This window comes from Lepidochelys kempii, chromosome 13, assembly GCF_965140285.1.
Source record: "Lepidochelys kempii isolate rLepKem1 chromosome 13, rLepKem1.hap1, whole genome shotgun sequence".
NCBI lineage: Eukaryota > Metazoa > Chordata > Testudines > Cheloniidae > Lepidochelys > Lepidochelys kempii.
The window spans coordinates 33,257,486-33,275,606 of NC_136392.1; the positions used below are offsets into that span (position 1 = coordinate 33,257,486).

General features: G+C 42.9%; 1 pseudogene; it reads right to left on the reverse strand.

Moving 5' to 3' along the window:
- Positions 1-227: 227 nt before the first annotated feature.
- LOC140897201 (olfactory receptor 11L1-like) lies at positions 228-1,176 on the reverse strand (annotated as a pseudogene).
- Between the last annotated feature and the right edge of the window lie 16,945 nt (positions 1,177-18,121).

Here is an 18,121-nt window from a genome sequence, read left to right on the forward strand (position 1 = left end):
GAAGCCTATCACAGGAACAAAAGGGGAGTATTATATGGGGAAGTATTATTTATTGGATGTGGTGAAAGAATAGAAGCAAATGGAGGTATCCTCAATTCACTTTAACTTCAGGAGGGGAGATATTCTACCACCCACACCCAGTCCATATTTGATGCCATTTTCTTCAGCAAGTCAAGGGACTGGATAAGGTTCTACTCAGTCTAAAAGAGAGATGGTAGGAATTTCATTCAACTCCTCATGAAAGCAGCCAGTTTGCCTCCAACTTTCTTCAATGCCTCTTTGACCACCTTGTTTCTCAGGCTGTAGATGAGAGGATTGACCAAGTCAGGACAGTACAGAAGACAGACAACACTTTGTGCAGGTCTCCTGCAGTGCCAGCAGTTGATATCATGTAACTAATGATGAGTGGTCCATAGAAAGTAACAACTATGATGAGGTGGGAGGAACAGGTGGAAAAGGCCGTTTGCCTTCCGGTGGTGGAGGGGATTCTCAGGATGGTGGCAATGTTACAAACATAGCACATCATGGTTAACAGGAGGGTAGGAAGTATAATTGCAAATGACAGGATTAGGTCCACCAGTTCAATCAGGCTGGTGTCACTGCAGGAGAGTTTGAGCATTGGGGCAAAATCACAAAAGAAATGGTCAATTTTGTTGGGGCCACATAATGTTAACCTGGCCATCAAAAGAGTTATCAAGGTACTAGTAAAGAAGGCCATTATCCAAGAGCCAGACACTAGCTGTGTATGAACCCAGCTTCTCATAAGTGCTGCATAATGCAAGGGATTGTATATTGCTAAGTAGCAGTCATAAGACATGAATAATAGGAGGAAACATTCAGGAGTCACCATGAATACGGAGAAGTACAGTTGTGTGATGCAGCTGCTATATGAAATGGTTCTGTCCCCAGTCAGGAGGCTGGCCAGCAGCCTGGTCAGGATGGTGGAGGTGTAGCAGGTCTCCAACATGACAAGTTCCCCAGGAAGAAGTACATGGGGGTGTGAAGGTTCTGATCAGCCACAGCTATCGCAAGAGTGAGGATGTTCCTGGCCATGGTCACAGTATAGATCACTAGGAACAGCAGGAAGAGAGGGGTCTGCAGTTCCAGGAGATTCCTGAATCCCAACAGCATGAATTGTGTGATGAATGTTTGATTGCTCCACTCTACTTTTTCCATGAGTTTTCTCTGGAGGAAAAGAGAGAAAAGAGAAATAATAATAAGTAATAACTTTAAAACACCCCTGCTAGTCATTCGACTATTCTCTGATCCAGAGACAATATTGTTCTTATCTAGGCTGAGGTAACTAAGCCTCCATGTTTCACATTTTCTTCTCTCATCTTCCATTCAGGTGTGTCAGAGTTGGATGCCCTTTCATTCATTTAGAGGATGTTGATGATGTTGAATCATGATGGAGTGGCAGTAAAGCCATACATGCTGTCTCATCAGAGAATAGTGATTATCCAAGAAAAAGAATGGGAATATCTATGGAATGTTTTACTCCAGAAAACAAAACAAAACAGATGCCACTGAGTGTCGGAGGGCTTTGAATTTCTGTGCAGTTGGAATTTGCAGTGGAGTCACATATTTAAAAATATTATGAACATAGAAGCAGATGCCTTTTGGAATTAAGTCCATAATGTCTCACTCCCCCCCCCACCCCCGAACCCTTTTAGAAAGAGCAGTCATTGAGATTGTAAAGCGAACTTTCAGTGGAGGCTCCTGTATATCTGTAATTTATACAAATACCAACTGTTATTTTTTCTGCTTTGCCATATCGGAGACAAATGATTTTATCACTGATTTGAGCTGCACAAGTTTTGAAATGCTGCACTAATGATATGATGATGCTGTTTGCTAGGCAGAGACAGATATTTCTACGTGGAAATAGATTGCTCATATTTGTCAATATCTGTTCTTTTGTTTGACGTAAGAAATATAAGAAGAAAACCATATCTTGAAAGGAGTTACACTTTTCACATACATTTCCTTGTATATATGTATATCCCTGATTTTAAAAGTTGTTCTCTTGTGTTCAATGAAATCCAAGAGCAAAAGCATATCTTAAAGGAAATATATATATATTTTAACCTATATCTCCCGCCTGTGTGTATGTCAGAGTTACGGTGTATGTTGGTATATGAAGCCCAGGTTGAAGCAATCCAGTAATAGGTATAAGGTGATACCTAGGCTTGTCAGAAATATATTTTTAAATGATTTCAATGGTTATTATCAATGTTCATTTTTAAGCAGTTTTTACTATTTTTATTTATTTAAATTTTCCCCGTTTTGAAAGATGGTGGGACAGACAATTATTGAACGACAGTAGACACCCAGATACAAGAAGTTACAGCTTTATAACTGTTAAATCACAAATTGTCAACAACACATGGCAAAATATACAAAGCCAGTAACCTGAAACCAAGAAACCCTGTCTGGTTTTGCTTTGTTTCATTCAGTCGTCCATTTGTGAGGAGTCTAATTCAAAAGTCTAAATCACTGGATTCGGACTCTAGGTTCTCAGGTAACATTTTTCTCACTTTGCCGATCTGTCAGTTCCGATTATTATCAGTGGAAATATTTTTTCCTTGTTACTGGGTGTTTATAATGAAATAAACCTTTGTGGACATCCATGCATAGAAATCGAACCCTTCCAAGCCTCCTGATCAGTTTTATATTGGAGAAGGCAGAGAAGCAGAAGTATGATGGTGTGTCATTTATGCAATTATGGCCCTATAATGGTAGATACTTTACAAATATTTATAAGTAGTAGACAGTCCCAGCCTAGAAGTGCAAACAAGATAAATCTTCGAGGTAGCTTTGAAATCTCAGCCTATGGGCCAGATATCCAGAGGTATTTATTTACCTAAAGATGCAGATGAGCTTAAGCAGGTTAGGCACCTAAACACACATTAAAATCAAAGAGACTTAGGTGTCTAATCTGCTCCCATCCTTTTGAAAATCCCTCTGGATGCCTCTCTGCATCTTCAGGTGACTAAATACCCTTGAAAATCTGACCCCACGGGAAACATTTTCAGTGTTTGGTTTTTGGACAAAAGGTTGACATTTTCCATTGAAAACTTTGATCCGGATGAAAAAGTTTTCATTTTCATAGAATTTTACATGGGGGGAAAAACATTTTCTGACCAACTCTAGATTTTATTCCACGATTCTTGTTCTGAATTTCTTCATATGATTTGCAAACTCAGCTAAGACACAGTAAATGACAGAGAAGATTAACACCCCTTTGGTTAATAGGAAGTATAAATCTTACTTGTAAAGCTGCAGTCCTACTAGACTGATACTGTGACATCTTCTCTTAGCCTTGTCATTTTCTAACTGCCTGAAGTTTCTCTCAAAACTTTTTATATACTTTCTTTCTCTTAGTAAAGTGAACTAAGACCTTGTGTAGGATAGCAGTGATTCATTTTAGTAGCATTTGTAAAGGGAGTAATGCATCCTTTTATATTTATATCCTTCATGTCATCTTCCTTTGAGGCAGCTACCACAGGATATTTTAGTTAAGATGATGGGGGACTTAATTAAGAGAACATTTAATTTGTTGGCAATATTGATTCTCAAGGTAATCAAATGTCTAACCTTAGCTGAATTATAAAGGGCTTACATACTAGGCCAGTGGTTCTGAAACTTTTGTACTGGTGACCCCTTTCACATAGCAAGCATCTGAGTGTGATTCCCCCCCCCTTTAAATATTTAAAACACTTTAAAATATATTTAACACCATTATAAATGCTGGAGACAAAGCGGGCTTTGGGGTGGAGGCTGACAGCTCACAACCCTCTCCCCCGCCCCCATGTAAGAACCTTGCAACCCCTTGAGGGGTCCTGATCCCCAGTTTGAGAGCCCCTGTACTAGTTACCAGTTAATGGCGTTATCCCTTATCTGTTTTTTAGAGGCTCAAATGTTAGGGAAGTCAATGAAACACTGCTGACATATGGAGGATCTGGTCAAGTGTGTAAGATCCAAACTCTCCTCCCAAATGGAACCTTTTCATTTGACATAGATTTTGCTAGGGTTCCTCCTTCAGGACTGTTCATCCCACACCCTAGATCATCTCTCCACCACACAGCTATTCCCCTATCCCTTATATAAATGTGGGGCAAACAATAACCTACGTCAGTAACTCAGCAGATTGGTATAAGTCTGCTGACTAACTCTTTTGAGTGTTTCCAATACTCCTTAGGCTGGGCTACTTGTAGGGTTCCTTTCTCAGTAATTCCCAGCCCATACCCTAGATTCTCTGTCACCCACTCATTCCCACTTCCCTTAATATCATGGCAATGCTACAACTCACCTATCTGAGTGAAGCATCAGAATGGTATAACCCTGCTGGCTAGCTCCTGCATTCATGAATGATTCCATTCATTAATCACCATGTAAACTCATGGGATGACTCCTGGTTTACAATATTATAGCTATAATTAACATATTAACATATAGCTATTTCCGTAATATTGGTAACTGATGGGAGGGCCTATTTAGTGCAGGTCCACAGGGGTCAGTCCTGGGTCTGGTTCTTTTCAATATTTTCATTAATAACCTGGATAATGGAGTGGAGATTACGCTTATAAAATGTGCAGATGACAGCAAACTCTTTGGAAGACAGTATCAGAATTTACAATGACCTTGACAAACTGGCGACTTGTTCTGAATTCAACATAAAGAAATTCAGTAATGTTAAGTGCAAAGTACTTCACTTAGGAAGGAAAAATCATATGCACAACTACAAAATGGGGAATAACTGGCTAAGTGGTCATACTGCAGAAAAGGATCTGGGGGTTTGAGTGATGCTGACAATTTGTGTTTAGAAGGTTATAAATCTTTAAATTTTTGAATCTCAATGTCTACTGTCATTAAATATTTACTGTCTGAACCCTCCTCCCCCCCAATTTCACTCAACCGTTAAAATTTAATTAAATAAAAATTGAAAAAAAATGCTTAAAACCCATAACTTTGTGCAGATTTGAAAATTTTACATGCATAAAAAGCTAAAATAACAAACAAACAAACTTAAAAAACTATGTCCCCAACAGAGATATTGGTTTTATGAGTCATTACAACAATATGTAACCCCCTAACCGTTCTTTTTCCTATGACTGCAGAGATGTAATTGCCCATTTCATCTTAAAGATTCCCTTGGAACACATGTTTACCCCTTATGTTACATAATCTGTCTCACTGTTGTATTTAGCTCTGACACTTTGATTACATGAAGAACTGAAGTAGAACACTGTTTAGCTTGGGGAGCTTGTCTCTTTCACCAACAGAAGTTGGTCCTTTAAAAGATATTACTTCACCCACTTTGTCTTTCTTAAAAATAATTGATATTGCTGGCTGAAATGACCAAAAAGTAAAAAAAAAATAGTTTTGCCAAGCCTCATTATGTGCAGCAGCTCTTTATGTATGGAAATATCAACAAAAGTATTACAATTACTCCTGGGGAAATTCTGCGTCCAAAATTAAGAATTATGCAACAAAAAAAAATTATGTACACAATATTTTAAAATTCTGCATATTTTATTTTTCAAAATAACCCAATATAATCACACAAGTTTCAATTATTTTCTGTCATTTATTTCAAAATACCTGTCAGAAAGTATGTCTGTAACAATACAGACAACAAAAAAGATTCAGAAAATGTTTTTTTGAAAAATAGATTCCTTACTAGGCATATTAATACAGAACTCTGAGTAATAATTAATTTAAATTACAATACAGAACTGTACCTTGCAAACACTTGGGGGAGCCAGGGGTAACAGAGGAGCTGAGGGAGACGGAAGTAAATTGCTGGGAAGGAGCCTGGGTGTGACCTTGGAGGCTTGTTGGGTATGGGTGGGAAAAGTATGGAACAGTTTTTTTCGGGGGGTGGGGGTGGGAGGGATTGTTAGGGAACTTCCCCCATGCAGACCCCTAGCCTCTCCCATTCAGTCAGGCACATCTGTGCCTGTCCCCATGTGTCCTTGCACCCCCTGTTCACATGTCCCTCCATCCCCAGTCAGACATCCACTCCGCACATCCCCATGTGGCTCTGTACCCCCTCCCGCTGTCTCCATGTGTCTCTGTGTCCTCACACAGCCACTCCCCTGTCCCTGTGTCCCTGTCCCCATGTGTCTCTGTGCCCCCACCCAGCCACCCCGTCTCTATGTGTCCCGGTCCCCTATCCTGTCCCCACGTGTCTCTGTGCCCCCACCCAGACACTCCTCTTTCCCTGTGTCCATGTACCCCCCCCCCGTCCCCATGTGTCTTTGTGCCCCCACCTAGCCACTCTCTACCTCTATGTGTCCCTTTACCCCCCCCCCTCCATCCCCATGTGGCTCTGCACCTCTCTCCCCTGTGGTCCTGTGCCTGAAGTTCCACTGAGCCCCAGCACCCAGTGCTGTCTGTCTCCCCAGATCCCCTTTCTCTTCCCTTGGTGGCGGGGAGCTGCTGCTGTTCTTGCGCCACAGCACTCTCTGGTGGGAAAAAGGTGGAACTGCAGCAACATTTCGGCAGGAGCTTTTTCTTCACCAAAAAATAATTAAAATATGTGGGGCTCATTAATTATGCATGCATGCAGTAGCGCAGAATCCCCCCAGGAGTATACAGTGCAGTAGGCGACCAAAATATTCTTGGAAACAAATCCATCTTCCCACAACATTCCAGTTACTTTGGTGGAAGAAAGATGGAAGAAAGTTCATATATATAACTATTAAAGACTCCTTGGGCAAGAGGGACTGAGCATGGGCAAGCATTGGGATGACTCCATAGCCTGGTGGTTAAATCACTCACTCAGGCTGTGGGAGAGACAGGATCTGGTCCCATGACTCTTTAGGTAGTTGTCCAAAGTGGAAAGGCTTCAAGGAGAGAGAATGAGGGATACACTGATAGGTGGCAGATACCTTTTTAGATCCCTTCTCCCCACTCCCGCGCCCTGAGGCCCCACCCCCCACTCCGCTCCTTCTCCCAAGGCCCAACTTTTGCACCGCCTCTGCCTGACCAAACTCCGCCCCTACCCCCAAGATACCATCCTTGCTCTGCCTCTTCCCGCTCCCGCTCCGTCCCCACCCTGAGTGTGCCCCGGCCTTGCTCCACCTCTTCCCACCCCTGCTCTGCCCCCTTCCCCCAGCACCTCCCACTCACCATTGAACAGCTCATCAGCAGGTGGCTAGTGGGTCCTGAGCACCCACTATCTTTTTCCATGGGTGCTCCAGCCCCAGCCTATGCATGGCTGAGAATCCCATGCAGGTGGAGGCTCGTCCCTACAGCCCACATTCAGGTGTCAAACACCTTGAGAGGGTGGGACTTCGCACACACCCCTCTACCTGGCATCTCCCATTGGCTATTTTAGGTAGCTCCCCTCCAAGTTGGTTGGCTTTTGTCAGTCCCATCCTTAGGCACCTATCTTTCCCCATTAACTGTGTAAGGAGCCTAGACACCAAACTCAGGTTTTGGGAATAGCTGTGATTTTCTAGGCCTATAAAAGTCAGGCATTGCAACCCTCAGCATCCCAGCACCTAAATCCCTTTGTGAATCTATCCCATAATCATTTGACTCTGAGTTCAGTGGAAGCTTTGCCTGAATAAAGAACAAGTAAGGTCATCAAACTTTGTCTCTGTGGGACATTTGATTGAATAAGGAGGAGTGAGGACTTGAGGTTATCTGTCCGCCAGCTGGTGGCTCAGATTTCTTTTTCACATTGTTCTTCCTTGGACCACAAATGATTAGTGGAGCTCTCCCTGGTGCAGTCTGAGACCAAGCCAGGGTTGGACTGATCACCCCATGAAAAGATCTCCCTCTGACACAGCAGCATGCAGAGTCACTCAACTGGAAAGCCACTGGCATGCAAGAAGTTCAGCTGGAACGAGATTTTACATAGGGTTGTTTTGTAGTTTGATATTCTGTAGATGAAATTCAATATTGATAAATGCAAAGTAATGTGCATTGGACAAAAATAATCCCAACTAGACATACAAAATGTTGGGGTCTAAATTAGCTGTTACCACTCAAGAAAGAGATCTTGGAGTCACCATGGATAGTTCTCTGAAAACACCCACTCAATGGGCAGTGGCAGTCAAAAGTGAACGGAATGTTGGGAGTCATTAAGAAAGGGACAGATAATAAGACAGAAAATACCATATTGCCTCCATATAAATCCATGGTACGCCCACACCTTGAATACTGTGTGTAGCTTTAGTCACTTTATCTCAAAAAAGATATATTAGAATTGGAAAAAAGTACAAAATAGAGCAAATAAAATGATAAGGGATATGGAGCAGCTTCCATATGAGGAGAGATTAAAAAAAAAACCCTGGGACTTTTCAGCTTGGGAAAGAGACGACTAAGGGAGATATGATGGAGGTCTATAAAATCATGACTGGTGTGGAGAAAGTGAATACAGAAATGTTATTTATTCCTTCACATAACACAAGAACCAGGGGGTTGGCTGATGAAATTAACTGTCCTCCCCAGTTCAAATCCCTTATCATCCTCAAGCAGAAGGTGGATTTGAACTGGGGGGTCTCCCACAGCCCAGGTGAGTGCCCTGATGCAATTGGGTTCTTGGTCTGTGAGTTGGACACTGAAGCTGCCATGATAATAATAATTTAATTGTAATTTGATTTGGCCTCTTCGTAAGGTCAGATTTCCAAAGGTATTTGGGCTCCTACAGTGCAGCCAGGAGGTTAGACACCAAACTGACATTGATTTAAATGAGAGTCAGGCACCTAACTCCCTTAGACTCTGTTGCAAACCTTATCAGGCACCTGGGTTGGTCTTTTAGCACATATATACCTTGGAAAATCAGCCCTGTGTGACCTGTGCCAAATTCACACAGGGAGGCTGTGAGCCCATCAATACCACATAAAAAAAAACAACAGCAAAAAACCGGAACCATCGGCAGTGAGTCTCTGAACCCAGGTCTCCGGACAAGAAAATATCCATGCAGACATTCCCACTCAGGCTGTGAGACCCCCGCTCCTTGCCAGCTTTCAGAGACCAAGCGGGAACATTTATTTCTCGTGCCATTGCGTGAGCCCCAGGATCTGAGACGCATGGCCATGTGTGATTTTTGTTTGTAGTGTAAATGTGCCCTGCTAGCGCCCTCACCCCACAACCATCCTTCCTTTGACTTACAGGTACACTGAGGGCCTTTGGCTTGCATCGGCCTCCCTGCTCAGCTCTGCTGGAAACCAGGCCTGAATTGGGCAGCCCCAAGCTTGACACCCCACCAATCACTGAAAATTGTGGCCTGTCCTTTTTCTTTCCTTGGTACCTTAGGCTGTGATTTTCCAAGGAGAAAAGTAATGCGCCTGTATCTACATCTGTTACTGTGGGAGCTAGTGCCTCATTTCCACAGGCTTTTTAATGCACAGAAATCTTCAAATGAAGGCTGGGATTTTCAAAAGGAACCTCAGGGAGTGTTGTGCTCAGGTACCAATTCAAATGGGGGCCACTATCATTATGTCCCTTTTACAGCTGAAGAAACTGACGCACAGAGGAGGGATGTGTCAGCCAGCAGGTCAGTGACAGACCTGGGACTAGAACCAATCTACTGTTCAAATGCCTTTGAAAAGCCCAGCTTAATTTCTTGCAAAAAGTATTTAACAAAGTAAGGGGTGTGTGGCGGGGTGGGGGGTGGGGGTAAAACCCATCACATCTAGGTGTAACCAGGGATGTGAGGCTCAGAGGGAAGATCTCAGGGGATGCCAAGTACAATTTAGTGAGCTGCTCTTGACATACTGGGAACAACTTCCGCCCAGTGGAAGCTGGTCCAAATTCAGGAATAAGTGGAATTGCACCTACTCGCAGTTCAGATCTGGCTTGCTGGGTCCTGCGGAGAAAACAAAGGGGAAAGGTGCTGGCTAAGAATTGGAAGATGAGAAGGGCCTGGAGCTGTTGACCTGCTGCACAGGTGATGGGTCTGAAATTTCAATTCCTCTACCCTTCTTTGGGAACTTTCTTAGGGCTTGGTCCAGCATTCTCTGTGTATCCCGAATCATGAGTTTAAGTGGTGATGGGATGAGTTGAGATGCATAGGGTCATGCTTGAGTTAGATAACAATATTAGATAGATGACTATATATGCAGATAGTGAGAGATTAGATAGATGAATATATATGCAGAAAGACTGAGGTACATAGACACATGCAGATATTAAATAGAGGGGTATGTAGACAGAAAGACAGAGAAATAGAGATTAGATAAATGCATAGATAGATTTGTATAGGGATGGACAGATAAATAGATTTGAAAGCAAAATCCTTGCCTAGATTATGAAACAAAATGTCATTTCAACTCAAAGTGTTGAACCTTTTTGTTAAGAGAATGTCAAAATGAAATATTTGGATGTTTTTGGTATATTTGGGTGTGGGGGAGGGTCAACAAAAACAATTTGCTGAAATCCACACACATTTCTAAAATGTTTTGATCGACCCAAATCAGCATTTTTTTTTGGGGGGGGGAGTTTTGTTTAAATTGTTTTGCCCAGCTCTACTCTTGCAATGCGGGTGGCAGGGACAGGCATCAGTTTGTGGACAGGCAGAAAGAGGATTGGACAGCATCTTGCTTCCATGCAACTTCATCCCTGACCCTAAGAGTGCAGAGCGGGCAGTCAACTGTATCGGTTGGAGATTACCTCCCATGTGGAACTAATGGGAACCAGGGACCGGATCTCCAAGTGCCAGTCTGGTCTGCTTTGGGGGCAGTGCAGCCATACAATTCTCCCTTGCTCCAGGCTTGTGGTGACAATCTAGCCTTTTGCAAGCTGCCCTGTCAGGCCTCCTTTGCTCAGCCCCCTTTGCTCACCATCTTACTCTGGGCCGAAGTATGACTTCAGGCCCAACTTTGAGCAAGAGGAGGTGGGATATAAGGCCCTTCACCAGGAGCCACTGTGTCTCAGGTGCACTCCTTCCCTCGCTCCCTTAGGCATTTTGGAAAATCTCACCCTTACTCCCAGAATCTGCCAGCACTCAGGGAAATTCAGCGGGGTTTCTTCACACTCCTCTTGCTTTGCCTGGAACCTCTAATTAGCACACAACCACAATCATCACAGGTTCCTTTTCCCCACAGACCAAGAGTCTGCTGACTGCAGTTATGAAGCATTCAGCCAAGGCTTTGCTTATAGACTTGTCCTCATGGGTCACTGAGGAAGTCGACGGACTGGATACATTTATATGTGTGTGCGTGGGGAGTAAATCCACAGAGATCTTCAGAGAAAGGGCTCTGCTGGAGACAGCAAACTTCCCGTGTCTGACCTGGTTTCATTTGCAATACGTGGAAGCATCATCTCAGGCACGGCTTGGATGGTGCAGAATATGTTCCATTCCTAGCTCAGTGACGTCCTAGCTCAGTGCCTCATGCCTCTCTCCACAGCTATTCCAGGTAGGAGCTAAGGCTGAGATTTTCAAATGGCTCGAAAGGAGTTAGGCGTCCAATTCCCCTTGAAATGTGAAGGGATTTGAGCACCTAACTCCCCTAAAGTCCTTTAAAATCCCAGTCTTATGTCTTGCCCCCTGGTCAATTACTTACACCAAGGTGTTGCGCTTTTGGAGGTCAATCTATCCATGCAGCAGCCCTGTTTGGGAGCTCAGCAAGTGTCAGAATACCTAATTTACGGATGGGGAAATGGAGGCACTTGGGGTTAAGAGACTTGCCTAAGATTACAGAGGAATTCAGTGTCAGATTAGGACCCAGAACTATCTGATTCCCAGTCTCCTGCTGATGCCATTCAATCCAGTCTCTCTGGTGAAAATTGTGATGGGGGTTTCTGAGAGGTGCATTATCCAGGCTGAGAATATAAAGATACATACACTGGAAGCAGGTCTCATTTCATCCAGTAGGGAGCAGGAGTCACACCCACAGACACAAACACACCTCTCAGAGGCATGCATCAGGTGATAATAACTTTTAAGGTGGGCTGCGAATGAAGCATCTGACTTTAATGGCAGCTCCTTTCTTTTTGCCAGACAACTACTTTTGGAATTATAGAATGTGGGCAACACGAAATGGCCAGGATCGAGATTGCCTCTCTGAGGTGAGTTCCTTCTTAATGTATATACAGGGCTGGGATATTCAAAGGAGCCTAAGGGAGTTAGGCACAAGGCTTCCACTGCAATTCAATAGATTTTAGGCACCTAACTCCCTTAGCCTTCTGTGAAAATCTCCACCCAGATCTTTCTGCTACCAGCAGACTATGTTTTGAAGAGGATACTGAAGAGAGGGATACAGGCATGTCTGGTTGCGGATGATTTTACAGGAGCTGGGCACCAAAATGCCCTTACAAGTGCAGAGTTCAGCCCATAATGTGAGGCTGAGGAGTCACTGCATGCTCTCTTAGTTGGGGATTTGTTCCAAGATTGTTAACTGGACAAATGGTCCAGAAGATGGACATGATGTCATAACAATGAGTTGCTAATTGGTAGAATTGTGCAACACTTACTCACATAACTGTTCTTTCTTTCTTTCTTTCTTTCTTTCTTTCTTTCTTTCTTTCTTTCTTTCTTTCTTTCTAAGCTTTTTTGAAGTCACTTATGTGAGTCAGGACTACTCATGTGGGTAAGGTTTACCATATCTGTTGCTATAAATGTGCACAGTCCAGTGGGTAAGTCATGTCAGGACACTTGGGTTGTATTTCTGGCTCTTCCACTGACTGTCTCGATGTGTGACCACAAGCAAGCCACTTCACCGCTCCCTCTGTGCCTGGGTTTCCTTGTCTTAAATTTGGGTTAACAGTATCTGCCCATTTTGAAATGTATGAATCAAAGGACAGATCCTCACCTGCTTGTAACTTGGGGCTAACAGAACAACAGTAATTTACACCCACTAAGAATCTGGCCCCAAAGTGCTATGTAAATGCTCAGCAGAGTAAGATATTTAATGCAGTAAAAATAATCCAGTTTTCAGTGTATGTAAAATTCTCCTTAACATTAAATTTTCCAGTCAGCAACAGCTGCCATTCCTGATATTTATGGACCTCTCGTTAAGACCCTCCCTGCCAGACCCTAGTGAGTTGCCACTCAGGATGGCAACACGCTGGTTCCTGTGTTGTTTCAAAGGAGGCCCTAACGGATTTTGGTATGGTGCCTTAGGCTACTGTATTAAGTGGTGCTGCTTGGTAGATCTCAAAGCACTAAACCAGACTGGGTGACAGTTGACCCCTGGGGTGTCTGAGGTACAATGGCCCTACACCGTCTAGCAAGTCTCTGTCCAAGCCAGGAATAAAATCAGGTTTCTTAGCTCCTACTTCCCGCACACATACAGCCCTAGACATCAGATCCCGCCAACCCCCAAGTTGTCTAGGTAGTTTCAGGTTGCATGCCACTGACTAAATCGATACATTATGGATTCTAAGGCCAGGAGGGACCAATGTTTTCATCTAGTCTGAACTCCTGCATGACACAGTCTGTCAGACATCCCTGAGTTTACCCTGCTTCGAACTAGAGCAGATCTTAAAACAAACAAAGAAAAAACACCATGTCTTGATTTTAAAGTTGTCAGTGATGGAAAATCCACCATGACCCTCCGTAAATTGTTCCAATGGGTAATTAACCTCATTATTAAAAATGCACACCTTATTTCAAGTCTGAATGTGTCTAGCTTCAACTTCCAGCCATGGGATCGTGCTACACCTTTCTCTGCTAGAATTAAGAGCCCATTATAAAATTTTGTACTTATAAACTGTAACTAAGGCTATGATTTAGTCACAAGTATTCTTAGTAAAAGTCATAGACAGGTCATGGGCAATAAACAAAAATTCAGGACCCATGACCTGTCCATGACTTATACTAAAAATACCTGTGTTTAAATGAGGGAGGCACTGGTTGTGTGTGTGGGGGGGGAGGGGGGGCTGCTGCTGGAGGGCTCTGGCCATGGATGCTCTGGTCAGCTGGGCTCTACGTAAAAGAATAAATGGACACAAATCGGACGTCAAGAATTATAACATTAAAAAACCAGTCAGAGAACACTTCAATCTCTTTGGTCACTTGATTACAGACCTAAAAGTTGCAATTCTTCAACAAAAAAACTTCAAAAACAGACTCCAACGAGAGACTGCTGAATTGGAATTAATTTGCAAACTGGATACAATTAACTTGGGCTTGAATAGAGACTGGGAGTGGATGTGTCATTACACAAAGTAAAACTATTTCCCCATTGTCATAAATATAAAGGGAAGGGTAAACACATTTAAAATCCCTCCTGGCCAGAGGAAAAATCCTCACACCTGTAAAGGGTTAAGAAGCTAGGATAAACTCACTGGCACCTGACCAAAATGACGAATGGGGAGACAAGATACTTTCAAAAGCTGGGAGGAGGGAGAAAAACAAAGGGTCTGTCTCTGTCTGTGTGATGCTTTTGCCGGGGACAGAACAGGAATGGAGTCTTAGAACTTAGTAAGTAATCTAGCTAGATATGCGTTAGATTATGATTTCTTTAAATGGCTGAGAAATTAAGTTGTGCTGAATAGAATGGATATTCCTGTCTGTGTGTCTTTTTGTAACTTAAGGTTTTGCCTAGAGGGATTCTCTATGTTTTGAATCTAATTACCCTGTAAGGTATTCACCATCCTGATTTTATAGAGGTGATTCTTTTTATTTCTATTAAAATTCCTCTTGTAAGACCTGAATTCTTTTTTCATTGTTCTTAAGATCCAAGGGTTTGGGTCTGTGGTCACCTATGCAAATTGGTGAGGATTTTTACCAAACCTTCCCCAGGAAGTGGGGTGCAAGGGATGGGAGGATTTTGGGGGGAAAGACATTTCCAAACAATGCTTTCCTAATAAAAATAAACCCAGATAAAGTTTGGTGGTGGCAGTGGAAGTCCAAGGGCAAAGGGTAAAATAGTTGTACCTTGGGGAAGTTTTAACCTAAGCTGGTAAACATAAGCTTAGGAGGTTTTCATGCAGGTCCCACATCTGTACCCTAGAGTTCAGAGTGGGGAAGGAACCTTGACACCTATGTTTATTCCCACCCCCCACTGTTCCTCAGATGTTCTTGTCAACTGCTGGAAATGGCCCACCTTGATTATCACTACAAAAGGTTCCTCCACCCTGGTAAAAGCTCACCTTAAGTGATCAGTCTCATTAGAGCGTGTATGGTAACACCCATTGTTTCATGTTCTCTATGTATATAAATCTCCCCACTGTATTTTCCACTGAATGCATCCAATGAAGTGAGCTGTAGCTCACAAAAGCTTATGCTTAAATAAATTTGTTAGTCTCTAAGGTGCCACAAGTCCTCCTTTTCCTTTTGTGAATACAGACTAACACGGCTACTACTCTGAAACCTACAAACCTACAAGTTGTGGTTGTGTTGGCCTGCCTGAAATAGTAAATGAAAATTAGGCCGATTGAGTTCAGTTGAGTTACTCCAGATAAAAAAAGAGGCGAAATCAGGACTTTTGACTAAAACTGTGTTACTCTGGATTTAAAACTGTTTAAAGGAAAGCAGAATCAAGTCCTTTGTCCATACTCTGCTTATGCTTGTTTACACCATGGTGTGTGAAAGCAGACACAAGCCCACTGATTGTTGTTTACATCCCTGACTGTCCCTCTTCATATGCCTTGTTTTTGTATGTTGCACACCTTTCTGTGTCTTCCTCTGTGTTTGGGCAATGCATAATTTTGGATGCTACCATAATGTAAGACTGGAATTTTCAAAGGTGCCTATGGGAGTTAGGTGCTGAAACCCTTTGAAATTCAATGGTAGTAGGATACCTGTCTTCAATAGACTACTTTAAATGTTCCAGCATAAATATTTATAGTAGTTTCTCATGCTGTGTCTCTCTACAGGAATGTGGAAATGTCACCATTGCCAGATGCTCTGGAGGAAAACATAAGAATAACAGTTGCTTAGGGATTTGCAAAGGAAGTTAAGGAAATTAGATGCCCAATTCCATCTGGGTGCCTAACTCCCTTAAGCTCCTTTGAAATTCCCAGCCTTTTAAAGTTGGACTCATTTCAGAGTTGAACATAGAATCATAGAATATCAGGGTTGGAAGGGACCTCAGAAAGTCATCTAGTCCAACCCCCTGCTCAAAGCAGGACCAATCCCCAACTAAATCATCCCAGCCAGGGCTTTGTCAAGCCTGACCTTAAAAATATCTAAGGGAGGAGATTCCACCACCTCCCTAGGTAACGCATTCCAGTGTTTCACCACCCTCCTAGTGAAAAAGATTTTCCTAATATCCAACCTAAACCTCCCCCACTGCAACTTGAGACCATTACTCCTTGTTCTGTCATCAGCTACCACTGAGAACAGTCTAGATCCATCCTCTTTGGAACCCCCTTTCAGGTAGTTGAAAGCAGCTATCAAATCCCCCCTCATTCTTCTCTTCTACAGACTAAACAATCCCAGTTCCCTCAGCCTCTCCTCATAAGTCATGTGTTCCAGTCCCCTCATAATTTTTGTTGCCCTCTGCTGGACTCTTTCCAATTTTTCCACATCCTTCTTGTAATGTGGGGCCCAAAACTGGACACAGTACTCCGGATGAGGCCTCACCAATGTCGAATAGAGGGGAATGATCACGTCCCTTGATCTGCTGGCAATGCCCCTACTTATACATCCCAAAATGCCATTGGCCTTTTTGTCAACAAGGGCACACTGTTGACTCATATCCAGCTTCTTATCCACTGTAACCCCTAGGTCCTTTTCTGCAGAACTGCTGCCGAGCCATTCGGTCCCCTGTCTGTAGTGGTGCATGGGATTCTTGTGTCCTAAGTGCAGGACTGTGCACTTGTCCTTGTTGAACCTCATCAGATTTCTTTTGGCCCAATCCTCTAATTTGTCTAGGTCCCTCTGTATCCTATCCCTACCCTCCAGCATATCTACCTCTCCTCCCAGTTTAGTGTCATCTACAAACCTGCTGAGGGTGCAATCCACACCATCCTCCAGATCATTAATGAATATATTGAACAAAACCGGCCCCAGGACCGACCCTTGGGGCACTCCACTTGATACCGGCTGCCAACTAGACATGGAGCCATTGATCACTAAAACATGGGACCTGTTGTAATAATTAGGCTTACAAATTTACCCTAATTGTGAGCCCAACTGTAAAATGTATGTGAAAAATCATATGATGTCACAATAATCTCTAATAACGATGGGAAAAAGTATAAATATGGGAATCGGAAAAACCGAATTAGTCCAAACAAAGTTTTCCTGTTATAACTAAAAAAACAAAACAAAAAAGAGTTGTCCATCAGATGCAACTGATGAAGTGGATTATATCCCACGAAAGCTTATGTCCAAATAAATTTGTTAGTCTCTAAGGTGAAACAGGACCATGCTTTAATAATAGCAGAAAAAACAACAACAGCTCCAACCCATCTCAACTCATTTCTTCTCTTCCCTCCCCTCAGCAAGGACAGTTATCTCTATCTTTTGATACCACCTGGAGTCTGTCAAACAAGGGGGTTTTTTTCAGCTTCTAAAAGCTCTCTCCAGCTCAAGGGAAAGGGAACAAGGGATCGTGTTTCAATTAAAGGTTTATTTAATACTTTACATGTCAAAGGCTTTAACTGTTTCTCCTCCTTTTCTGTACCTTTCATAAAAGGTCAAAGTAGTTTTTAATGACATGTTTGACATGTCACTGAGCAGGCTGAGGTCTCTGTGTATCAAACCTTGTTTAACATGTTTAATGTTGGACAGTGACTGAGTTATGTTAACATCTTTGGCCCATTTATTCCATTTAAATTAATACAACAGACTCCTTAAGATCCAAAGTGAGGCTCATACACCTACATCATGTTGCCATTTAGACACAACAAGAAAACAGAAAAAAATCCATCAGTAGATGACCTTCGTGTTGTGACTTCTTGGGAAGGATATCCATCTATCAATCCACCACCCCAAGGTTTTAAGGCTGAGATTTTCAAAGGAGTGGAAGGGAGGGAGGGCCCAACTCAACAATGAAATAGACTTAGGCACCTAGGGCCAGATATATAAAGGTATTTAGCTGCCTGACTCCCAAATTCATGGGAGTTAGGCACCTAGGGCTAGATTCACAAAGGGACTTAGTCACCTAACAGCCACTTTAGGTGCCTAATTCCCATATTTAGGCACCATTGGTATTCACAAAACCCCTGCTCAGATGCCACTGAACTCTGTAGATGCCTAACATCACTTGAT